Genomic DNA, 26,254 nt, shown 5'->3' with positions numbered 1-26,254 from the left:
AACTCAGAGTTAACTGTACGTCTTAGATTCTCGCGTCTTTTATCAGTCTCTAACGAATCATATTGGGCCTGGCATGGCCTAGCGCGTTAAGGCGTGCGCTTCGCAATCCAAGGATCGCGCCAAACATGCTCGCCCTCACAGCCGTGGGGGGCGTTATAATGTGACGGTCAATCCCACTATTCGTTGGTAAAAGAGTAGCCCAAGAGTTGGCGGTGGGTGGTGATGACTAGCTGCTTTCCCTCTAGTCTTACACTGCTAAATTAGGGACGGCTAGCACAGATAGCCCTCGAGTAGCTTTGTGCGAAATTCCAAAAAACAAACGAATCATATTATGGAAAAAGACTTAATGTTAGTTTGTGTCATCTGTCTTTCTTTAACATGTCTAAGGCATCTAGAAGGAAGTGTATACATGTCAGTCTCATGTTAATTGTTTATTAATGTGAATGTTTTCACTCACCATATCAAGTTGTGTTTATTGAAAAATATAATCAAACATCAAGCACGCCCTATATATTCCTGTTCTCAGTTACACAACCCCCTTCGAACATATGGTCAGCTCTTGGTCAGTTACCTCTTTCTTTCTTTGTCAATCTGACGATGACCGAAGAAGGTCGAAAAGTTGTTCGCTCCTATACATAAATATTTTCTCAACACAAACCAGCTGTTTTTACATATATAATTTACTTCATGTATTGTTTGGTTTCCATTGTGTTGAATGGTAAAAAATACATATACAACAATATTAGGGGCAGGTAACTATCACAGTGAATCAGTCAATAAAATACATTGTTTGTATGACGTTATTCTTACTGACTAATCATAAAAATCACAGACAGTTAAGAACCGTGATTGGTTTAGTAATTAATTTTATGTTATTGCAGGATATTTCAGCTTGTATCATCTTTATGGGAACTGATACTCTGTTACCTTAAAGTTGGAAACACGACAAAATAAACGTTTACTGGAATTAAAATATTTATAAAAATATAAGGTTTTATATAGAAAGTTTAATAGTTTATACATTTTGTTTTAAAAAATGGTAGACATTTATAATAGTTTTGTAAAATGTTAACTTTTGTGAAACTAAAATAGTGTTTTCTTGGAACTGATATACAAATATATAATAAACACGTGCACACAAACACTTGTTAACATGCTGTTTGACAACCTTTATCTCCAGACATCAATGTTTATATAGTAGTGGACACAGTAACAATAGAACAAAATTTTACATGAAAAATAAAAATAGCAAGTTAAAATAATGAATTTTAAGTTCTGTAAAACTTATTTCAGTTTAACAAAACTGGTAAATCAGTTCATATAATTTCTTGTATCTTGAGACTGGTTATTTCCAGTTAGTATATTAACATTTAGATACTTTTCATGTTATGGTAATAATAAGAATGCATAATTGTAAACAAACGAGAATATGTTATATGTTAGTCACATTACATATGTCATCTCAGGCGTTAAAGAGGCCTCTCGCCAAACACTAGCAATATAGTTAATACGTTAAAAGGTATCTGATGTATTAACCAGTCAGTGAGACCCCAGCAGTACAGCGGTATGCCTGTTTCGATATATTTCATTGTTATTGTTTGTTTTGAATTTCGCGCAAAGCTACACGACGGCTATCTGCGCTAGTTGTCCCTAATTTAGCAGCGTAAAACTAGAGGGAAGGCAGGTAATCATTACCACCCACCGCCGACTATTGGCTACTCTTTTACCAAGAAATAGTGGGAATGACCATCACATTGTAACTCTCCCACAGCTGAAAGGACAACCATGTTTGGTTCGACGGAGACTCGAACCTGCATCCCTCAGATTAGAGTCGACCGCCCTTGCCACTTGGCCATGCTGGGCATGTTCACGTTTCAAAAGAACATTCTTACAGGCCTTTCCTCTGATTTCTTGACTTCTTCCCATGAAGTAAACTGCATTTCCGTTGGGTTTTTCAGTCATTTGTGAAAGGATGAACAAAAACGATCTAGTTTCGGTTTCCTTGGTTACATTTACAAAAGTGTATATATACATATGTTTATCTTTAAAATTAATATTTATCTTACAAAAGCTACTTTTTAAATAGTTTAATTTATATTTATTTAGTGCTTTGCATAAGTCCCTTGTTGTCCCTAAACATTATATTATGACTTTTTATCTTGATATTCCCTGGTAAAGAGTAGTCCAAGAGTTACCAGAGGATGATGTTAACAAGCTGCCTCATTTGTAGTGTATTAACTTCAAAATTAGGGACGGCTGAACATCCACAAATAAATAAACATATGGGTAGTGACAGTCACTCTGGACAAGTTTTACATTATCAAGGTGACTGAACAACGTGATATTTACTGTCTGAAACACAATAGTAACAAACTGAGTCTGAAGGGTATCTCAATATAACCAATCTTACTGGTGATCTTCACAAGAACTTCAAACAGAACTCTCCAGTAAAAAACTACTGTCTTTTGTGACAAATAAACTATATTTTTTACTGTACTTGTTAAAACAAAATAAATATGAAAATGGGTATTTAAAAATATGTAAATATGGATTGTAAACAAAACAAGGAAACCGGAGATACTGTAAACATTATTTACTGAAACAAAAAACTCTTATTTTGGTTTCATACTTTTACCTTTCATTATATTTGGTTTTTCAAAATGAACTTTCTTTCCTAATTCTTTTATGGCGTTTATTTGCAGATTTTTAAATTCTCAGTTTTTTACTTATTTTGTATACTGGAATATGAACAAAGTATTACTGGGTAAGGTAGGAAACTTTATACATTGTAATGATAATACACATAACTAATACCTAGTTGACTTGATACGGTTCGTGATGATTTACTGTACTCTTAACTATTTGATAGCATTTGTTTGAAATATAAAATATTAAACTGCAGATGGAGATTTGTTTGAGAATATAGTGAGCATTAATAGCTGCCGTGTAGCGACATTATGTATGTATAGTAAAGTAAAACTGTATACAAGATACAACCTCCACTACGTGAGTATAACAAGTACAACAGCAGTATTTCAAATAAAACATGTAAGACTAAAATGTCACTATAAATATTTCTTCGTGTATTTTGAAGTAATTATTCTACCATGTGTGTAATAAAATTTGATATTATGTGTATTGATTTATTTACTACTTCTCTTCGTATATAATATAGGGGCTGGCTACTTAAAAACACCGTTTGTTTAGAATTAAACACAAAATTACATGGGCACCACGGGTATCGAAACTCGGTTTCTAGCGTTATAAATTCGTAGATGTACCACTGTGCCACTAGAGGTGACCGAGTGTATAATGTAGAAAGCATTTAGTATCTATATGTTACATATAAATATATTTATCTGTTATGGGCTGATAATTCTTCTTTCACCTTATATTTAACATTTTTAAATGGGTCGTTTTGTACTGCTTTTATTTTTACATATTTTTACATATGTATAGTCTTAGTAATAAACAACAAAGGGTTTAAAGTGTTTTAACTGACTTGAATATTTACTATTTAAGGTGTTTTTTGTCGTCACATTCTATACAGTTTTGTTGTGATCCATTTTATGAAACACAACTGTGGTTCATGATAAAATTTGTTTATTATGATTTTGTTGGCTCTCTTTATTTATACTGGTTTCTATTTCTCTCTTAATCCAATAATATAAAATTAAAAAATCTCCCATTATGCACCATATCTTCATTGTCACTCAAATCAGAAATCAGTACAATATAAAAATACAATACTAGAAACATTGCTTTACGTGTATCATTTATGCAGCTGACCAACTGTAGTACAATTAGAAGTAATGTATTGCTGTATTTTCTTTCCGTCCGTAGCTTCCTGGTTTATCAACACATACTTGATTATTCTGTTATTCTCTGTGAAGAAGACACTATATGTATTATTTTTACACTGTTCTGTCTGAAGAATTACAGAATTTTATTAAAGTTTCATTTTTCAAATGAATTTAAGATTGTATATGTTTTAGTATGTGTGTTACTAAAATAAAGTCTCGTCCTCTAATTGGAATAAAGCTTCTTGGTGTGGTAATTTTATTTTTATGTAATATTATCTGTCGTACGTTATGCAGGTGCTCTACAAACTTCACCCCTACATCACTTACTAGTAAGGTTGGTATCGAACCCTGGATACCCTGTACAATGGTCAAGTGGTTTGCTTACTGAGATAACGTACTGGATATTCAATAACTAAGTACAAAGTCATTGGACAGTTTCCTACTCTATGTTATGTATCTATAAGTTGTATATTAGTTGTCTTCTACTCGTTATGGTACGTCAACCTATATCCATACAGGATTTTAAAATATATAGTATTTCCGCTTCTAATTTATCTTTCTTAATTACTCAGTAGATAAATCGTTTAAAATACTAAAAATAAATATCGAGTCCAATCTATCGGTAAGTTTGTCAACTGTATTTGAGAAATATCAGTTTTGGAAGATTATTCCCCCATCAGCTACCTTGAAAATACATCAGCGGTACATCTTTAATACCTTTGAAAACTGTACTTATATTCAACATCAATGGTTTCAAGCTCTTCATTAACAATAATTTATCTTTATTAACCATTTTATGACAACTAATTCTGATGTTCTATCGACGTAGTTCGGTTTGAATTTCACGTAAAGCTAAAGGTGGGCTATCTGCGCTACCCGTCCTTAATTTTGCAGTGTAAGACTAGAGGTAAGGCAGTTAGTATCTGTGTGCTCCATTCACCCACTACATCCTCACTTAAAAATAAATAAGTCGTGTAACAACACGTACTGTCAGTCGAAGTTCCAACAGTTGAGCTAAACCAACCACTCGGCCTGCCTTCTCACCGTTACGTGATTGGTGAAGTCTTGGAGGATATTGTTGGAGTAACTAACATCAGGTGGGTTAAAATAAAGAAATAAGTTGAGGTAGAGAAGTTAGTTTAAGGTTCTATAGGTAGGGTAAGTAGAAAATAAAATTAAATAAGTAACTGTGGCTACTGCTGGCATAGACACCACTACTACCAGAAGAGCTGATGATAATGTGGAAGCTGTGCCAGATCCACCCACTTAACTAGGTTCGTAAGGCACTAGACACTACTACTACCAGAAGGGCTGATGTTAATGTGGAAGCTGTGCCAGATCCATTTATTCAAGTAGGTTCGTGAGGCACTAAACACTACTATTACCAGAAGGACTGATGATAATGTGGAAGCTGTGTCAGATCCACTTACTCAAGTAGGTTCGTGAGGCACTAAACATTACTACTACCATAAGGGATGATGATAATGTGAAAGCTGTGACAGATCCACCTACTCAAGTAGGTTCGTAAGGCACTAAACACTACTATTACCAGAAGAGCTGATGATAATGTGGAAGCTGGGCCAGATCCACTTTCTCAAGTAGGTTCGTGAGGCACTAAACACTACTATTACCAGAAGGACTGATGATAATGTGGAAGCTATGACAGATCCACCCACTCAAGTAGGTTCGTAAGGCACTAAACACTACTATTACCAGAAGAGCTGATGATAATGTGGAAGCTGGGCCAGATCCACTTACTCAAGTAGGTTCGTGAGGCACTAAACACTACTATTACCAGAAGGACTGATGATAATGTGGAAGCTATGACAGATCCACCCACTCAAGTAGGTTCGTAAGGCACTAAACACTACTATTACCAGAAGAGCTGATGATAATGTGGAAGCTGTGTCATATCCACTTACTCAAGTAGGTTCGTGAGGCACTAAACATTACTACTACCATAAGGGATGATGATAATGTGGAAGCTGGGCCAGATCCACCCACTCAGGTAGGTTCGTAAGGCGCTACACACTACAACTACTAGAAGGACTGATGATAATGTGGAAGCTGTGTCAGATACACTTACTCAAGTAGGTTCGTGAGGCACTAGACACTACTACTACCAGAAGGGCTGATGATAATGTGGAAGCTGTTTCAGATACACCCACTCAGGTAGGTTTGTAAGGCAGTAGACACCACTACTGCTAGAAGGGCTGATGATCACGTGGCAGCTGTGCCAGATCCACCCACTCAAGTAGGTTCGTAAGGCACGACACACTTAACGGACACGATTCCTTTTTTCACTGTAAGCTCGACGAGGATGTCGAAAGTTTTATAGATGCATTAAATGAAGCTGTTAGAATATCAGGTTAGACTGATGCACAGAAATCAGACATTTTGTGACTGAGAACAGCAGGAGAAGCAAAACGTTTCATTGAGGCATTGTGTGAAACTGCAGATTTTCAGTTTTTAATACGTATGCTGACAGAGGAATATGGTAAACGAGAAACGCCAAGCACAATCATGGCACAATTACGAAATATGAATCAAGAAAAGGCGAGTCTGTTCGAGTGTTTGGACATAAGCTACAAGAACAAGGTAATAGATTACTTAGAACTTAGATTATATAATGATTCAAGATACACTAAAGTCTGAGTATCAGCGAAGGTCGCTTAGCGATAGAGCTCGCAGTGATGTTAATGAATCCAATACCCAACGAGCAACCTTATTAGATTTAATCGAGGATACAAGAGAGCAACAGATATATAGGTACAAGCAGTCTGTAATAAGTATGATAAGTAAGAGTATGAATGAAAAAGTAAACTGGCGAAGCGGACAAAATAAGTGCGAGGACTTGCAGTGTTTTAAGTGTGGTAAGGTTGACCACATAGCAAAAAATTGTTTTATAAAACAAACTGAGCCTGTAAGTTGTTTAACTGTTGTATTTTAGTAAGGATTTTACAGCAAGGGTTAATTCAGAAGTATAAGATCTTAGTTAGACGACATCTTGTTGAGAGAGAAGATTTGTTATTAGGATTAAAGGATATTAAAGATAACGTTTAGATTTCAGATCTGACTCAGCAGAAACGTGATTTAATAGATGTAGGTGGAAATGTTCTGAAAGTTTTGTTCTGAACCACAACCACAGATGATTTACGTGAATTAAACAAGAAAGTAGACCATCAAAGACAAGTATCCAGAGAAATGATTCATTTAATAGGTAAACAGATGACTATAATGAATTCATTAAACCAGACACTTGAATTACATGAACAGGAAATTAAAAGCGTGTCTAGAGCATTAGTAAACATTACTAACAGTTTGATACATACTAGAATAAGACAGACTGAGCTTCATAAGGCAGGTATTGAAATGTTAGTTTTAAAATCTAGAATTCATAATTTCAGTTGAAAATAGTGGGACTGAGTTAGCTAAGTCAGTACAAGCATTGTGTGTAACTGTAGACAGAAAGTTGAGTTCATACTTTATAGCTCCAAGTATATTATAAAAGTATTAGACGATATTGAAAGTGAGTTACCTCCGTACTTACAGTCTGTAATTCCCACACATAGTAAAGAGATTTACATGTATTATAGTTAAGCTGATGTAAAAACAGCCGCAGTAAAGTATACGTAAAGAATGTTCATAGAGATACCTTTGAAAACAAACGATAGAATGTTTAAATTATATAAAATTATACCCTAATCATTAGCATTAAGCCATTCATTAGCTCTAACTTCTATGTTGACCCAACTTCAGTAATTTATTTAGTACCCGTTATGACTTGAAGTTATGCAATATTAACAAGACTGTCCAAGGGTGGAGGTCCATTTTGGGCTGTAGTTTAGCCAGTTTACCTGAACTGAGTCATTGTTTGTGGCTCTTAACATTTTTATAATATATCCATTTTTCATCTCCAGTCACTAACATGTCCAAAAAGGGTGAGTTACGTTCACAATAGTGCAGAGAAGTGCAAACGTCCATTCATGCTCTAAGGTTGGCTTCTGTCAGATCATTGGGGACCCATTTTTCAAGTTTTGATACATTTCCAAGTTGTTGCAGATGACAGTGAACTGTTGAATTAATCTTCTGTGCTAGTTCTTCAAATGCTACAGCACAGTCTTCATCAAGTGCAGCCAGCAGCAAATCATCATTAAACTTAAACTGTAGTCACCTGATATAAACTTCTGAAACTACGTTCGACGTTTACTTTCATTGAGAGAATCCGCACTATAAACACCTTGAATGTTGTTTTGTGGTTTCTGCTGCCTTTTTTAAACTCATAAAACATCGTATACCTCCTCAGACACATCCATCTTCGTAAGGGTTTATTTGATTAATGATCTGAAACAGTAGCGTTGGGATAGTTTCTTTTATTTGTCTGAACATTTTCATACACGTCCTACGACATATTTTAGTCATTAAAACCTTCTACAAAGACAGAAATTATGATGCACTTTCTGTATTGAAATTTCGGGCATCACTTATGAGATGACTTGATAAATTATGAATAATTTTATTTAGTTTATAATGAATAATAGACAATATTTAAATCATGTAGGATTACTTCAAAACAAACATTAAGCTGACTGTGTACAAGATAAAGAATTCTTCCGTTAGATAAAAAGAGTCCACTGTGAACAAAATCAAACAAATAATTATTAAAACGATACAAAACACTGTTGTTTTGTATAGTGAAACAATCATTAAGAAAGTCTTGCTTTACTTGACTTAACATATATAAATATATGGACACATAACTTGTCAGCTGATTTGTTATCTAGAGATACTTATATGTATGTGAATTTGGTATTTAGTTGAAACTTCAAAGTATAAACAAGTGTGATGTAGTGTGTGGTTCAGTTCTTTGTTTATTCAATAAAATGTATTCCTGAAGTTCATATGTATATCATTATATATAATTTAATGCGAAATTTATGTTGTTGCTATAGATTTAAGTATTAGTGCACAGTTGGTACAATGTATACAAGGAGGTTGGCATACATATTTGTAATCTTTTCTATAAAATGTGTCTACTCTGAGTGCATGCTTACATAATCTCAGACATTTTGTGCTAGTTCAAACATCTGAGAACCTGTTTGAATCAAGTGCCAAAGAAATTTAATAAGATTTTTTATCTTATTTGCATCATGGCACATTTCAGGCTAAATTTGTTTCAAAAGTTGTTACATTTTCCTCCTCAGACCTTTGCTCTTTTGCTCTGTCAAAGCCTCCATCACTTGAAAAATTCTAATCAAGAGTGGCGATCGCTCTATTGTCCTGACCTCTTTCAGTTTATTTTCTTGTTTTGTTTTTGTATTTTTTAATTTCGCGTAAAGTTTTGTTTGTTTGTTTTTTGGAATTTCGCACAAAGCTACTCGAGGGCTATCTGTGCTAGTCGTCCCTAATTTAGCAGTGTAAGACTAGAGGGAAGGCAGCTAGTTATCACCACCCACCGGCAACTTTTGGGCTACTCTTGTACCAACGAATAGTGGGATTGACCGTCACATTATAACGCCCCCCACGGCTGGGAGGGCGAGCATGTTTGGCGCGACTCGGTCGCGAACCCACGACCCTCAGATTACGAAGCGCACGCCTTAACGCGCTAGGCCATGCCGGGTCCATTCGCGTAAAGCTACTCGAGGGCTATCTGCGCTAGCCTTCCCTAATTTAGTAGTGTAAGACCAGAGGAAAGGCAGTTAGTCATCACCACTCACCACCAACTATTGGGCTACTCTTTTACCATCGAATAGAGGGATTGATCATACCATTATAACACCCCTGCGGCTGAAAGGGCGAACATGTTTAGTGCAACGAGGATTCGAACCTGCGATCTTCAGATTATGAGTCGAACGCCTTATCTCATCTGGCCATGCCGGGCCTCCGACCTGTTTCAGATAAAGCGGTGTTTCAACAAACTGTCATGACCTGATCTGTAATATCATAATATTCAAGCAAACTGTAAAGTCTAACTGGTTACTCATGACCTTTTGAAGAAAGTATTATTCCAAGAAGTAAGTCAATTACAAGCAATTAATTTGACTGTCAAGCCCAATATTCTGTAGTCTTAATTGCTAAATTCGGAACGAATAGCGCAGATAATCCTCTTGCATGTTTGTATGAAAAACAAAATAAATCGTTTATACCTTCCCAGTGTATACTTACTTCTGGAAGAATATGCAACATGTGATGATATTCTAAATTTATATATATTATTGTTAAAGCTTCCGATAAAAAGTAGAATTATTATTAATTTATCGTTATTATGAGTGACAGAAAACTAAAAGTACTCTATGATTTCTTTATATCACGTTACCATTTCATTAATCTCGCTGTTTTTTGGCAAGAATATCTGACCTGAGCGCCTCTAATTATGTTCAGGATTTCTCAAGTCCTGTTACATATGTCGTCGAAACGCTCAGTGTAAAAGACCCTGTATTAGCATTCATATTTTCATTTGCTATCTAACTGTCCTTGCGTTAATTTTATTTTTACTGAATATATGTATGAATGTTGTAAATTTATCGAATTTAATTAATTAATTAATCAAATGTTTAATCCGTGAATTCTAAAACACATATTTTAAAGTGTTGTCATGTAGCAACAAACTGATCCACAAAAAGAAAAGTCCGAGGCTTTAGGTTTGTGTGTGACCCCCATAACTACAAGAGAAAAAAACCTAGAAACTTAAAATTTTGTACACATACTACATGAGGTATTATTACTTATCCACGTGTGTGCACATCTTTTCAATGAGAAATATGGTGAGAAACTACAGAGTAAAGAAGAGTAATTGACATAGCACCAAGAAAAAAGAACCTAGACACCGAGATGTTGTACCCACACTGAAGGTGTGCACCTAGGTATTACATATCCACGTGTGTGTGCAAATGTCTGACAAAATATTTTTATTATGCAAATTAGCGAAAACCACATAGAAAGAAATGCCAGCGTCATAGTTAATCAACAGTATTATAAAACTGTTTATAGTAAATGGCATCATTTAGTCTTGAACTTCGGCTTAACGTTGATCTAAAATTACAAGAATTTGTTTTCAAGACTAAAATATGTTTTATAATAAAAATCATATATAGAATCATTTTAAGCAAGAGATTGCGCTAACGTAGCAGTTCGGATGAAAATACACAAACTGTTTTAGCTCATTTATGATCGAGATTTAAATACGTAAGAGAGTGTAAACCAGAGTCTATAGGTTCAACATTAAGGACAACTATACACCGATATTCCTTTTGTAACTTTGTGAGAATTTCCAAACAAAGAAACAAAACAATATTTAGAGATAAAAACGTCAAACTTTTTTCCAGCAGTAACACCTGGAGAGAACTTTTTACAACATACAGTTTTGTGTTTCTGGTACAAGGCATGGCTTTTTCACTAAAATTAACAAAATCAATATATCTTTAGAAAGTTCTCTTGCCTCCTAGTGGCACAAAGATATGACTGCGAATTTCCAACGCTAGAATCCGGGTTTAGATATATGTGGTGGGCAAAACAGAGATAATCCATTATGTAGATTTGTGCTTAACTACAAATAAAGAAGAACTAGAATTGTTTTCATATGAGACATAAATATATTTCCCGAAAAACATAATAAAAATCACGTGATCCTTTTCTAGCCTTTCTATCAGTCAAACACCATCAAATATTACAAAATATTTGAAAAGAAAGTTGTCAGATGTGGTTGAAGTACACGCTGTTCACCTACACACAACTAATTAACATATTTAAAATATGGCATCTTGCTTGATGTTTATTTGTTGAATTTCTCAAAAACCTATATCGATGCTATTTGCGCTAAATCTGAAAAGACAAACTATAGTGGAGGCAGATAGTTCACATTACCACCCTATTCCGTTTCTTGTCAGACTAAATAGTAGGATTTCACCTTCACTGTTGTAATAAAAACATGTGTCCAGTGTGTGGAGCACAGCTGGTCTGGACGATGACGAAATGAATACCACAAAACATTCGTTCCAGACATGGTCATCATAACCACCATGGGTCACTTTGTTACTTACAGCAAGGCTAATTCATTATTTTGTTCCTTATGAAAGTAAGGTAATATTCAAACGACTGCCATAAATCATTTTAAACACTGCCTTGTGTTGAACATCATTTTAATCACTTTCTATAAAAAACAAACAAGAAACATCTTTCACTCTCACCACTGGTGGCTCAGTAGTAAGTATTCAGTATCATGACATTAAAAACCAGGTTTCGATGATCCTGGAATGTAAAACACAACTAGCCATTCTGTAACTTTCGTAACAATCAAATAAATCCAATTATCACATACCAGTATTAGTCATATTATATCTTTTAATAATGCACTTTATTGATGAGCTCTGGACTGAGTGAAACGCGTCGTGTCCAATAGATACGACCGAATTAGTGTGATTTGAATACTATTATTATGTATCCTTTTAATTGTTGAAACTTTCCACAGGACTGGCTATAGAATATAGTATTATAAGTGTGGTAGGTTTAACGTTCATGTCTGATGACAAGTACATTAATTATAATAATGCTTCGCCAACATGATCCATAAATTAATTCATTCGTGATTTATGATTGACGTTTACAATCAACAAGAAATTGAATAAACTTTCACCACACGTAAAACCGTCGCTTACATTCAGATTAACACAATTTTAACTCCTTGATATTTTCACTGTAAAGTTTCACCGTGTATTATTTTTATACCAAGTAACGCTTTCTGTTAACATTTTACAGAGGACAATTTAAAGTTACTCATTGTAGTTTGTATGGTGGATTTAGTATGTGGAAACATTACAGGAGTTCACCTACTAGATAGAGATGGTAATTTCAGAATTGTGGCTGCTATCAGGAGAAACGGTATGTGTTATAATTAAACTGGCTATATTAATGACAATATCCGGGAAAATCCAGGTAATATCGCCACACACACAATATCTCAAGTTCCTGTTCGTCAGTATTTTGTAGTCATATAACTCGTGTTTGTGTTCACTCATTAAATAAATAAATAAAAGGAATTTAACTGACTAAGTTACTGATCACCCAGCACTTGTTATTCATGTCATGTTTTCTTACTGGATAAAAGTGTACAGTGTTGTTGTTAAGGAGAAACTGTAACCATTTCAAAAGGCTCAGATATTCTGGTTCTGGAATACACCAGAAAACAGTGAAAGTGTGTGTTAGAAATAGAATACAGGAAATTGAACATTGTATCTTAGTTGTCACACGTTTAAAGACACACACACTATAATCATAAATTTAATACATCTATAACACTAAGTAAATAGCAATAAACAAACATTTAATTCGTTGTTAAAACTTAATCATGTGTTGCAAGGTGTGCAGCTTACACGAACTTTGTGTACAGTGTACCTGTTGGACAGATATCCACTAACATGATCATTGATATCAGTATGTCTGTGCATTTACATGTTTGAAACAGTTAACTAACACGTCACGTGGTTAGTATTGTTTTTTAGCTAAGCACAAAACTACAGATTGGGCTATCTGTGTTGTGCCCACCACATGTGGGCAAACACAGGCTTTCAGCGTTTTAAGCCTTTAGACTTTCGACTGAACCAGTGGAGGATACATGGTTTATTAATTTTTTGTATGCAAATGATGAGGGGCTTTACAAAACGTGTATGAATAAATAAACACCATTTTTAACACTCAACACATGTTTATATGTGTATCAAAATTATTATTTTTGGGTTTACATACATAATAAGATTGAAACTATGTCAATTTTCATTCTATACAATTTTGTATGAAATATACGATATATCTTTTCGATATGTAATATGTCTGCTTATTCTTGAAATATAAACAAAGGTAAACTTATTTTTCGGGTAAATATTTGAAAATAATGAAGATGTGTTTTTTGTACAATAACTGATTCTCTGTATATATTTTGTTTTTTCCGTATTTACAAATCTAGTTTCAGGACGAGAATACTTAACAGAGATATTTAACACTGTTTACTGAAATTTACTTTTCGTTGTTCCTTTTGACGATGTTTGATTCACAGAATATACTTGTTTTTATTTATCATTCATAAACGTTTTTGATGTCTGTACTCGTCACGATCATTACTTTAGTAGAACTTTCACACTTCATATTCTGATGAGACATCATTATACATCTAGTGAAGGTTCATGAAGATGTGTTTTTGTTTCTAAATTTATGTAAAGCTGCTCTCGTGAGCTGTCTATGGTATCCGTCCCTAATTTAGCAGCTACAGACTGGAGTAAATACAACTAGTTAACATCACCTACTACCCATCAGGAGGTTACGATGTTCTGTAGAAAGTAGTGTTACTCTTTGTTTGAAGTGCAGTAGTAAATTATACAGTCTTTCTAAATTTGAATAAAAAGTTTATTTCTTATTCACAGAATCTCTCTGGAATAAGAAACCTTACAGCTACATGCCATTGGTTGAATATTATTCATCATATAAATATTTATCTTCATCTCATGTCCGATTTGATGAAAATCTTCAGCTTACTTAACACAGTATTCGTTTCTTTATACGCTCAGAAAACTGCAGCCTCAAGTTATGAATCTGGATGTTTCTTTGTACATCTAGTGGAACATCAGATGTTGTCAGTTCAACTTTGTTCAAGAAAAGAAATCCAGTCAGGACTGCGATAACTAATAGATCTTTTTTCTCCGGAATGGATCAATATTATACTTTCAACCTTACTTGTGTCTAATGTTTATCTGGGATGAAGTCTGGCAGCAATACCTTGTCATCCAAAATGCTTTACTCAACGTTCAGGACATCATAGAGTAGATACCACAAAAATATCATGTTTACAAAACCAGGTGTTGTCACGGACAACTACTCAATGTCCCTTTGTATCTTCGCTTAATATCTCATCTCAATAACAGTATTATGAACAGATTATCACCAGAAGGATAGAAAAACAACACAGAAAAATACATAGTCGATCTAATACTGATGTTTACCTAAGAACAGCATCGGTAATATACCATACAACAAAGGGAACTTAAACATTCTTACTGGTTGGAACTAATAAAGATCTTCACGAACCTTCTGATAGCAGCACACATCAAAGTTTCAGAATCTAGTCACATTTATAATATCTTAACACGTATAAAACCTGATCGAGATTCAAGAACTTTCCAAAGTATTTTTATTTAAAAGCTAGAGTTGTACAACTATAAAAAGTGAAACCTGTTTAAACATGGTGGTTTCTTCTTTGGATACTGACCTTTATCTCGATAATGGTAATCACGAGATTTTCATCATAAGTTCATTTCATCTATTTGTCATTAACATGAACATCCCGAGCTGAAACAAGGCACGTCTTCACAAATATTCTGACTACGTGTTCTAAATGATCAAAGTGTATTTTCGATTAACCTCTGTGGTCTCAGTATAAATACGAGAACAAACGACGTTTTCACATTACAAGTGGACTGAGTCTCCTCTGTGACAAAACGGTATGTTTGTAGACTCACACCGATAGAAACCGGGTTTGGATACTCCAGGTAAACAGAAGAAAAATAGCCCAATGTTTAGCTTGTGCGCAATTCCGAAAACAAAGCACAAACAAGTCGACTGAAAATGTTTAACAACATGCACTCAAGTAAGCTGTTCGTAAATATCGAAGTACACAGATTGTACCAAGTGTTAAGAACTCTGGGATTATCGAACATTCGATGTCGACCATCAGATCGAAGAATCTCAATTTACCAGGTTCTAACTGATCCTTCGTTGCACCACATATCTCAATCTATCAGGTTCTTAATGATTCTTAGTTGTTATTCATTCTGTACTACATATCTCAATCTACCAGGTTCTAACTGATCCTTACTTGTTGTTCATCCTGTAATACATATCTCACTCTACCAGGTTCTAACTGATCCTTACCTGTTTTTCATCCTGTACTACATATCTCAATCTACCAGGTTCTAACTGATCCTTACTTGTTGTTCATCCTGTAATACATATCTCACTCTACCAGGTTCTAACTGATCCTTACTTGATGTTCATCCTGTACTACATATCTCAATCTATCAGGTTCTAACTGATCCTTAGCTGTTGTTCATCTTGTACTACATATCTCTAACTGATCTACCAGGTTCTAACTGATCCTTAGCTGTTATTCATCCTGTACTACATATCTCAATCTACCAGGTTCTAACTGATCCTTACTTGTTGTTCATCCTGTACTACATATCTCAATCTATCAGGTTCTAAATGATTCTTAGTTGTTATTCATTCTGTACTACATATCTCAATCTATCAGGTTCTAACTGATCCTTAGCTGTTGTTCATCCTGTACTACATATCTCAATCTACCAGGTTCTAACTGATCCTTACCTGTTGTTCATCCTGTACTACATATCTCAATTTATCAAGTTCTAACTGATTTAGCTGTTGTTCATCCTGTGTTACATATCTCAATCTGTAAGGTTCTATCTGATCCTTAGTTGTTGTTCATCCTGTACTACATATCTCAATCTACCAGGTTCTAACTGATCCTTACTTGTTGTTCATCCTGTACTACATATCTCAAACTACCAGGTTCTAACTGATCCTTACCTGTTTTTCATCCTGTACTACATATCTCAATCTACCAGGTTCTAACTGATCCTTACTTGTTGTTCATCCTGTACTACATATCTCAATCTACCAGGTTCTAACTGATCCTTAGCTGTTGTTCATCCTGTACTACATATCTCAATCTACCAGGTTCTAACTGATCCTTACTTGTTGTTCATCCTGTACTACATATCTCAATCTATCAGGTTCTAACTGATTCTTAGTTGTTGTTCATTCTCAATCTGTACTACATATCTCAATCTATCAGGTTCTAAATGATTCTTAGTTGTTGTTCATCCTGTACTACATATCTCAATCTACCTAACTGATCTTAGGTTCTAACTGATCCTTACTTGTTGTTCATCCTGTACTACATATCTCACTCTACCAGGTTCTAACTGATCCTTACCTGTTTTTCATCCTGTACTACATATCTCAATCTATCAGGTTCTAACTGATCCTTACCTGTTGTTCATCCTGTACTACATATCTCAATCTATCAGGTTCTAACTGATCCTTAGCTGTTGTTCATCTTGTACTACATATCTTTATCTACCAGGTTCTAACTGATCCTTAGCTGTTATTCATCCTGTACTACATATCTCAATCTACCAGGTTCAAACTGATCCTTACTTGTTGTTCATCCTGTACTACATATCTCAATCTATCAGGTTCTAAATGATTCTTACTACATGTTTCTTCATCCTGTACTACATATCTCAATCAATATCAGGTTCTAACTGATTCTTAGTTGTTATTCATCTCAATCTGTTGTTCTACATATCATCATATCTACCTACCAGGTTCTAACTGATCCTTTCTTGTTGTTCATCCTGTACTACATATCTCAATCTACCAGGTTCTAACTGATCCTTACCTGTTTTTCATCCTGTACTACATATCTCAATCTATCAGGTTCTAACTGATTTTAGCTGTTGTTCATTCTGTACTACATATCTCAATCTATCAGGTTCTAAATGATTCGTAGTTGTTATTCATTCTGTACTACATATCTCAATCTATCAGGTTCTAAATGATTCTTAGTTGTTATTCATATACATATCTCAATCTATCAGGTTCTAACTGATCCTTAGTTGTTATTCATTCTGTACTACATATCTCAATCTATCAGGTTCTAACTGATCCTTAGCTGTTGTTCATCCTGTACTACATATCTCAATCTATCAGGTTCTAACTGATCCTTAGCTGTTGTTCATCTTGTACTACATATCTCAATCTATCAGGTTCTAACTGATCCTTAGTTGTTGTTCATCCTGTACTACATATCTCAATCTATCAGGTTCTAACTGATCCTTAGTTGTTGTTCATCCTGTACTACATATCTCAATCTATCAGGTTCTAACTGATCCTTAGTTGTTACATTCATCTGTACTACATATCTCAATCTATCTCAGGGTTCTAACTGATCCTTAGTTGTTGTTCATCCTGTACTACATATCTCTAAGGTTCTAACTGATCCTTACTTGTTGTTCTACTATATCTCAATCTAACAGGTTCTAACTGATCCTTAGCTGTTGTTCTTCCTGTACTACATATCTCAATCTACCAGGTTCTAACTGATCCTTACTTGTTGTTCATCCTGTACTACATATCTCAATCTATCAGGTTCTAACTGATCCTTAGCTGTTGTTTATCTTGTACTACATATTTCAATCTACCAGGTTCTAACTGATCCTTACTTGTTGTTCATCCTGTACTACATATCTCAATTTATCAGGTTCTAACTGATCCTTAGCTGTTGTTTATCATGAACTACATATCTCAATCTACCAGGTTCTAACTTATCCTTAGCTGTTGTTTATCATGAACTACATATCTCAATCTACCAGGTTCTAACTGATCCTTAGTTTTTCATTCATGGTAGCAACACCTTATTTTGTCTCCATATTCACGCAATGTATAACAAAATGTGAGTGTTTGTAGGACCGACTCTTATAACTAAAACATGTGAATTTATAGATGGCACGTGACTGATCATTTTTAGGAATTAAGTCTTTGGTTAATAATAAAAACATACATGTCCATCCATGTTAATAAATATGTAATGAAACGAAGAACTTATGTAGGAGATGTAAAACGATGAACAGGTAGTTATGGAAACCAATACTGATTGTGAAGTTAACGGGATTTTAACAGATATGTTATGAAAAGTAATTTATGCAGAAAGAGGCATCAGATGAAGAGGTGGTGGTTGGTTGGGCCGCTCCTTTTCAAATGAAGCTCGTTTGGTATTTACATTTTTATAAATAGATGAAAACAAACATCCAACTCTATCCAATAAAATTACCCATTAACAGAAAAGTTCGGTGTAGTTGAAAAACTGTATAATATAATTGATGAATTACCTTTCCCCCCACTTAGCAGCAAAATTCGATATTAAAAATGAACTATATTTTTTATAAAAACCAAGACCAACACTTATAATGATAGTCAAGGGTCTCTATGCGCTATCAATATGCCCTGACAATCATCAGAAAGACTTCCAAGTTTTTGTTTGTAATTGTTTGTAGTTAAACACACAACTGCACAATGAGCTATCTGTGCTCTGCCCACCACGAGTATCGTAATCCGGTTTCAAGTTTCGCAGACATACCACTATGTTACCGGGAGATGGATCTTTGAGTGTCGACAGAAATTCCCTATACTCTGAAAACAGAATACCAGTAAATAGAAGAAGGAAACAAATTCTCTGGATTTTACATCGAATTAGATCAAATGTATTCCAGATATTGTCACATTTACAAACCCTTACTGGCTGCAGTAACGCAGCCTAATAATAGGTGTAATTAAACGTTAACACGTGAGGCAGTAAAGTAAAGGTTGGTCGAAAGGACTGTGACGTCATACATGATCAGAATATTGGAACAAGCTGTATACATACATGTAGATGTTGTCATTCAGAGTGAAGAAGACAACCATCAACTGTTCAACAATAAACTGTGTGATTAAACCATATCTTATTAAGTTGGTTAATAAATTTTCAGAATTTAAATGGGTCGATGATTTAATGTGATATGTTACAAAGAACGTTATCGTGTTTATATAAAAATTAAGTCCACATATGAAGTTTGAAAGAAAAGTATTAAAGTACTTTTGTTGTAAGGTTATGTTTTAGTATGTAGTTAATAAGTAAATACATATGTACTTGTGTAGGGTTAAGTATCAGTTTATGGTTAAGTTAAGTGGTAATAAAAGTACTTTTGTAAGTATTTGGTATTTTCAATTTTGATGACATCTTTTGCAATACATGGGTGAAAGAACTAGGACAGATCCCCAAAACTTTAGCCATAGCTATCACTGGCTTGTAAATGATTACTAGATGAAGGATAGCCAGACAGTAGTAACCGTTGTCTTTACAGTTACGTGTCCGGCATGGCCGAGCGCGTTAGGCGTGCGACTCTTAATCCGAGGGTCACGGGTTCGCATCCCAGTTGCGCTAAACATGCTCGCCCTTTCAGCCGTGGGGGCGTTATAATGTGACGGTCAATCCCACTATTCGTTGGTAAAAGAGTAGCCCAAGAGTTGGCGGTGGGTGGTGATGACTAGCTGCCTTCCCTCTAGTCTTACACTGCAAAATTAAAGACAGCTAAGGTTTCTCCTCCTGGTTGGGGTTTGTGCGGTGGGCTAACAATCTACTCACTTAAAAAACAGCCTGTTAATGAATTCGCAAGAAATTGCGTCCCTGTGTTCCTTCATGGAATCGAGAGGCATCAATAATAAAATTCAGTTACTCTTAACCGAATATTGGGATTGTATGTTTCTATCAAAACGTATCACAATTGGAGTTTTCAGCATTCAGTTGTATATCGTGACACGAATCTTGGATCTTCCAACACCTTCTGTGTTACAAGATTCAACTTTATTGTCTCTTTCTCGACGCGAACAGAAGTGTCTAAGTCCGACTCACTTCTATAAAAATTCGGCTTTCTTAAAAGATGCATTGTAAACACAAACCGAAGGAGACAAAAATAATAACTTATTGTATTAATGAACAAAGTTAAATTATTTTTTAACAATGAATATAAATTTTGTAAATAAAAATTGTTTTTGAGAAAAAAAAGGTTAGTAAAAATGGACAATTTTAATAATGTACAGTTAACAAAAATTTGATTATGAAGTAATTGTTTGTTTGTTTTGGAATTTCGCACAAAGCTACTCGAGGGCTGTCTGTGCTAGCCGTCTCTAATTTAGCAGTGTAAGACTAGAGGGAAGGCAGCTAGTCATCACCACCCACCGGAAACTCTTGGGCTACTTTTTTACCAACGAAAAGTGGGATTGACCATAACATCATAACCCCCCACGGCTGGGAGGGCGAGCATGTTTGGCGCGACTCGGGCTTGAACTCGCGACCCTTAGATCACAAAGCGCACGCCTTAACGCGCGAGGCCATGCTAGGCCGTTATGAAGTAACAATATTATAACTTAATATATGTGTGTATATATATAAATATTATTTAAGTGCAAGTTAGTTTTTATACAAGTTGAAGAACATGTGATAAACCAAGCAGCCTGTTGATACTTAAAACTTTATTTAGTTTTTATCTTGTTTTAACTTACTAAGAACAAAACTCTTTACACTAACAATTGCTATTATGTGAACTTTGTTTTCAAGCTGGCAAAGCACAATTATAATTAATTACACTTGTTATAAGACGTTAGTATTAGATCTATTGTATTTTGTAACACTACATTTTATTCGGTCTTTGGGGGTTTGAAGGAGAAAAATAGTGTATAACACTATTTTAAGCTTATTAAATGTAAATAACATTTTTCTTTGTATGTTCTTATAGCAAAAACACCTCGGGCTATCAGCTGTGTCCACCGAGGAGAACTGAAACCCTTATTTTAGTTTTATAAATCCGAAAATTTACCGCTATCCTCACGAGGAAAAGTGACATTTCTGATTGAGATGGATTGAAATACACAAACTATTGAACAACATTGAAGGTCATATTTCTGTCAGAGATGATTATTACAAGTCTGTCAAACAGTAACTACCTTTCTAAATGTCTATCATTTAATATGGAAATGATAACTCGTATCTCACCGAAATATCATGTCGCTTTACATATTATGTATATAAAATTTAAAAAAATATATATTTTTTCTCTATTCACTGTTCCACCTTCTGAATTAACAAAAGTGTCATAGAACTACCCTGATTTATTTGTCAGAGCATCAGTGTCAAGTAGTTATAATCGAACAGCTGCTTTGACCTCATTCCGACTCAGTTGACCTGAACAACAAACTAATAGTTTTAATTTTGAAGAATGCTTTAAAGTATAATATGTGAAAGAATGAAACAGTTTTTAATAGTAACATTCAACTAACTAATGTGATTAATTATTCTATTTTTGTAGCTCTTGTGTTAAGATTTAAAATATATATTTTTGTAGTTCTTGCTGTAATGATAAGTTAGTGGTAATAATTTTAAATATTCTGAAGTGGACAGGGAGAGTGTTGATAACCTAGTTTTGTAGGTGTCTGCAAGTTTCTAAAATACAATTTATTTACATTTTCTATTGTGAATTATAAGTCGAATGGGGATGATTGACAATACGCCTAAGTCACTTTCATTGGTGTCTTCTGAAAACAACTTGAACGAGCATAACGAATAGAAATACACTAACAATAACAATATAAAAAATGAAATCAAGAAAAACTTTAAAGAAATTATCCACAGGTATAGCTTAATTGAATATTTAAAATCATAAAGCAAACTAAAATTCATATTTTCCCTTAAAGTTTTCTTTCAGAGACAACTATTACTAATTCACACCAATAGATGACATTAAAGCATGAATATGTTATATTGCGATCAGTCGTTTAATCCAGTTTAAAGGTGGAGTACTATCTCTATTGCATTGATAAGATCTCACGTGACATGCATGTAACTAACTCTTCCAACAATTGGTCAAGCTAATATTTAGGAATGCATACAATCCAAATATAGTATCCTATAACAGGTGAACTAATATTTTGGAATGGGAACAAGCCTATCATAAGACCCACAGAAATATAAAACTAATAACAATCAAAATAACTGCTACTAATAAATAACACAGTCAGATTCCTGAGCCTCATGTTTATTAGTGATCTACAGAGAAATGTACAGTAATATTTTATGTATGCTTGGTTTCATAACATTATGATCTGTATTATCTGAAGCATGAGTTTCGGTTTTATATATTTTATAGCTTATGTTGCTCTTTATAATAAATATACTTTACATGCAAAATAAATATTATATCGTAAAGTTAAAGTTATGTTATTGAATTACAAATTTTCTTAGCTGAGTACATTAAAAAGAGAAACTGAAAACTAAAATTATTTTTTGATGTATGAGCCTACACAACTTCATCAGCACACAAGATACTGTACAGTCACTTTGAATATAATAAACTCGTATTTTTAGATGGACGTTGTAATATAAATTCAAAACGCTTCAAGTGAAGAAAGTCAGTGCAAAATTCATTTCTCATAAAAGTATTCTTGTGAATTATCAACATAGTTTGTTACCATGTAGAAAACAAAGCCTATTTTTAATTCCTTCTTAGCTGTATTCACACACGCTTTCTAACTTTAGAGTTCTTGTACAATAAAATCTGTCATTTTTTCATATTGCATATACATCTACGTATGTAAAAATGCCAACTTTCTGTGCATGGTGAGAACATATTACAGAAAGAAATATTATCACCACCAGGAAATGCCCCATTCTACACAGACTCAGATCATGTAACCTGCCATAATGTAGCTGTAAATCACTGAAAACCAACACTATTATAAATAAACGTAAACAAGGTTCGATTTTCAAGAGGTGTATATAAATCTGGACTTGACAAACAACACATAATTATGTAATAAGTTCTTTTATTAACAATAACTAACTATAGGAGTCGTGTGTCCCCACCGTAACAACCAAAGGAACGCTCCAGGATACACGAAACAATTACATGTATGTTTATATGTAAAAACGGCTCGTTTGGGCTGAGAAAACACTTTACATAGAAGAGCGAGAACCTGACGATGACCGAAGAAGGTCGAAACGTTGTTCGCTCTTCTATGTAAAGTGTTTTCTCAGCCCAAACGAGCCGTTTTTACATATAAATTTCTCAACAAGTGGGTTTCTCGTCATCACTGATAATTACATGTATGTGTTATTGAGAACATTTAAGTGGTAAATAAAGTTTCTCGGCTCGTTGTGGCCAGGAAGTTAAGGCGCTTGACTAGTAATGTAAAAGTTGCAGGTTCGAATACCCTATGCGTAGAAACTTATTTGATTAGAATGGCGTGTATAAATTCTCAGTGGCGCAATTAGTTAGCGCATTGGTACTTATAAGATAGTACTTGTGGGATATGCCGGGGTTGTGAGTTCGAACCTCACCTGGGGAATGTAACTTTCGTCCCCCAGTAACTCAGCGGAATATCTGCAGACCAACCAGAATAAAAACCGGGTTTCTGGTGAGGTAGAGTACGGATTGCGTTGTGCTTAATTCAAAACAACAATAACTTTACGTAAAACCTTCTGAAACAAACGAAACTTTAAATTTTGTGTGTGTACATGCATGTATCACAGTTTGAAAATGAAAAAAAAAAACTATAATTATTAATTATTCTCAAATCACATAGTTTTTACAAATATGTTTATTCAAAAGAAACACATTATTAATTTGTTTTTGATGCTTCTTTAAAATGTAGTCTATGTGGAGTCGTCACAAAAGCTACTTGACTGTTATTGGTCAAACGGATTCAAAGGTGAAAGTTGTGAAGATGAGGCGGCATGCTAAAGTTAGGATATAATTTGTAAGTGTAGTCATTGAAATTTGTAGTTAGTGTTAATCATTTGAATCTTGTTATTTTTTTTTTTTATGAATCACTACAGTAATATGTTATTAATCTGCTATTACTAGAATATCTTCATTATGCGGACATATTTGACACTTAAACAATGAAGAAAAGATAGATTATAACTCAGAATCCGATTCGAACTGAATGAAATTGGATGTCTTATTCGATTTCGAGCCAAATTTAGCTATCTGGAAACTTGAGTGACACACCAACTTGTTATGTATATGTAGGCCTCTTGTAACCAGGCTTAGATTTAATTATAATCTTAGTTGTAAAGTTAGTAGTAATAAAGCGCGAAGGAAGTTGTAACAATGTGATAAAAATGTAGTAATAATTAAGAATTTGTTTGTTTCGAATTTCGCGCCAAGCTACTCGAGAGCTAAGTGCTTGTCGTCCCTACTTTAGCAGTGTAAAGCAACTAGTGACCACCATCGACCGCCAACTCATGGGCTTACGTTTCACCAACGAATAGTGTTATTGATCATAACCTTATAACGCCCCCACGGCTGAAAGGGCGAACATATTTGGTGCGACGGGGATTCGAACCCGCGACCCTCACATTACGAGTAGAACGTAAGTTAAGAATCCCAGAAAACTATATTAACAATAATTTGAGTAAATGAATAACATATATTGTATTATGATATTTACAGGGCCATTTTCTAATGTTTTATGATTTTAATTTTGTTAATTGAGTACTTGTAATTAAACCATGAATTATGATGTTCTTGTTTCATGCTTGAGATCTAACAAATAGCTTAATATTTAGTATTGAATATTTTTACTGACAGCACAATAATGTTTGACACTTAGAAGTTTTTACAATATTAATAAAGTGTTTATATTCTTACCAACTTATAATATTGTTTGTGAGGTTTATAGTTTTTATACATTATACATTCTCTGTTGATGTTCATCATTTTAATGTTTTTGTGTCATTCTACATGAAACTAAATTATTGTATTAGTTGGAAGAGTTCCAGAAGTGAATAAAAACTTAATTACGTAGGAAGAAGAGTATGGTATAAAGTATGCATCATTTGATTAGAATAACCATTATACTTTAAGTTTATCAGTGTCTTATTTTGGGTCCTGTGATATTTATATGTATCAAAAGCTTGTTTATATACTTCAGATGAACTGTATGGGATTAAATGGGAAACCTAAACATTTGCAAGTTATACCTTTTTCTTACATTAATGATGCATTTGTAAAGGCAGAAATGGAATATCAGTAATCATAAAATGACGCATGTGTTAGTTTGTTATAACTGGAAAACAAATTAAATAAAAAAAATTCTGCATTGACTGAAAATATCCCAGGGTACAAGCTACAGTGTGGGATCATAATATGTACCCCAGGTATTGGAGGTGACTAAGAAATAGGACCCACATTGCAGTGGGGATGCACCATTTATCAGTCTTAATCTCTATTTGCCAGTCTTAACATAAGAAATAAAGAGTAGCAATTGATATAGAATTAGAAATTAGGAGAGAAAGGTGTGGGTACTCAAGTCCACAACTTCTCACATGTTTTTGAGTTATAACAAACAAGTATAATTAGTCAGAGGTTTAGGTTTGCTGTTTTTAATGCACTATTTAACTTCATTAAATGTATTTAGTTTCATAAATACATATCAATGATTGTGATAAAAATACTGACAGAAACAGGTTGCACATTCATGTTGTATAACTAAAGTTGTTAGTATGAAATTTTATAAAATGAAAATCAAACAAACTCAAATGTTTGGAAAGACTTGAGACCTACTAGAGTGATTACTGTGATGATAAGATGATGCTTTTGAGAAAGTGTTTAATTTAAAAGGTTTAATGAGTGAACATGAATTTGGAAAATGTTTTCACTGACAAGATCAACAGGAGAGGAGTTTTATGGAGGATTAGACACTTGTTCTGCAAATATTAAGGCTAATTTGTGACACATTTACTATTTTTTTTGTAAGAGCAAAGAAAATTAATTAGCTTATTAAAA

The 26,254-nt window shown here is 34.1% G+C and overlaps 1 protein-coding gene and 1 long non-coding RNA gene across 2 annotated transcripts in view; one reads left to right on the top strand and one right to left on the bottom strand.

Annotated features, from left to right (window-relative positions):
* Nucleotides 1-26,254, bottom strand: part of LOC143242662 (uncharacterized) — a 312,274-nt gene that overhangs the window by 9,404 nt on the left and 276,616 nt on the right. The window lies entirely within an intron of this gene.
* LOC143243096 (uncharacterized) lies at nucleotides 6,064-24,917 on the top strand. The gene is made up of 3 exons (XR_013023882.1): nucleotides 6,064-6,401; nucleotides 21,206-24,221; nucleotides 24,672-24,917. It is a non-coding gene; the product is annotated as an uncharacterized LOC143243096 (long non-coding RNA).

Source organism: Tachypleus tridentatus, unplaced genomic scaffold (genome assembly GCF_004210375.1).
Source record: "Tachypleus tridentatus isolate NWPU-2018 unplaced genomic scaffold, ASM421037v1 Hic_cluster_2, whole genome shotgun sequence".
In the NCBI taxonomy this organism is placed as follows: Eukaryota; Metazoa; Arthropoda; class Merostomata; order Xiphosura; family Limulidae; genus Tachypleus; species Tachypleus tridentatus.
The sequence above is the reverse complement of the archived record's forward strand: the minus strand, read 5'-3'. Positions and strand labels throughout refer to the sequence as shown.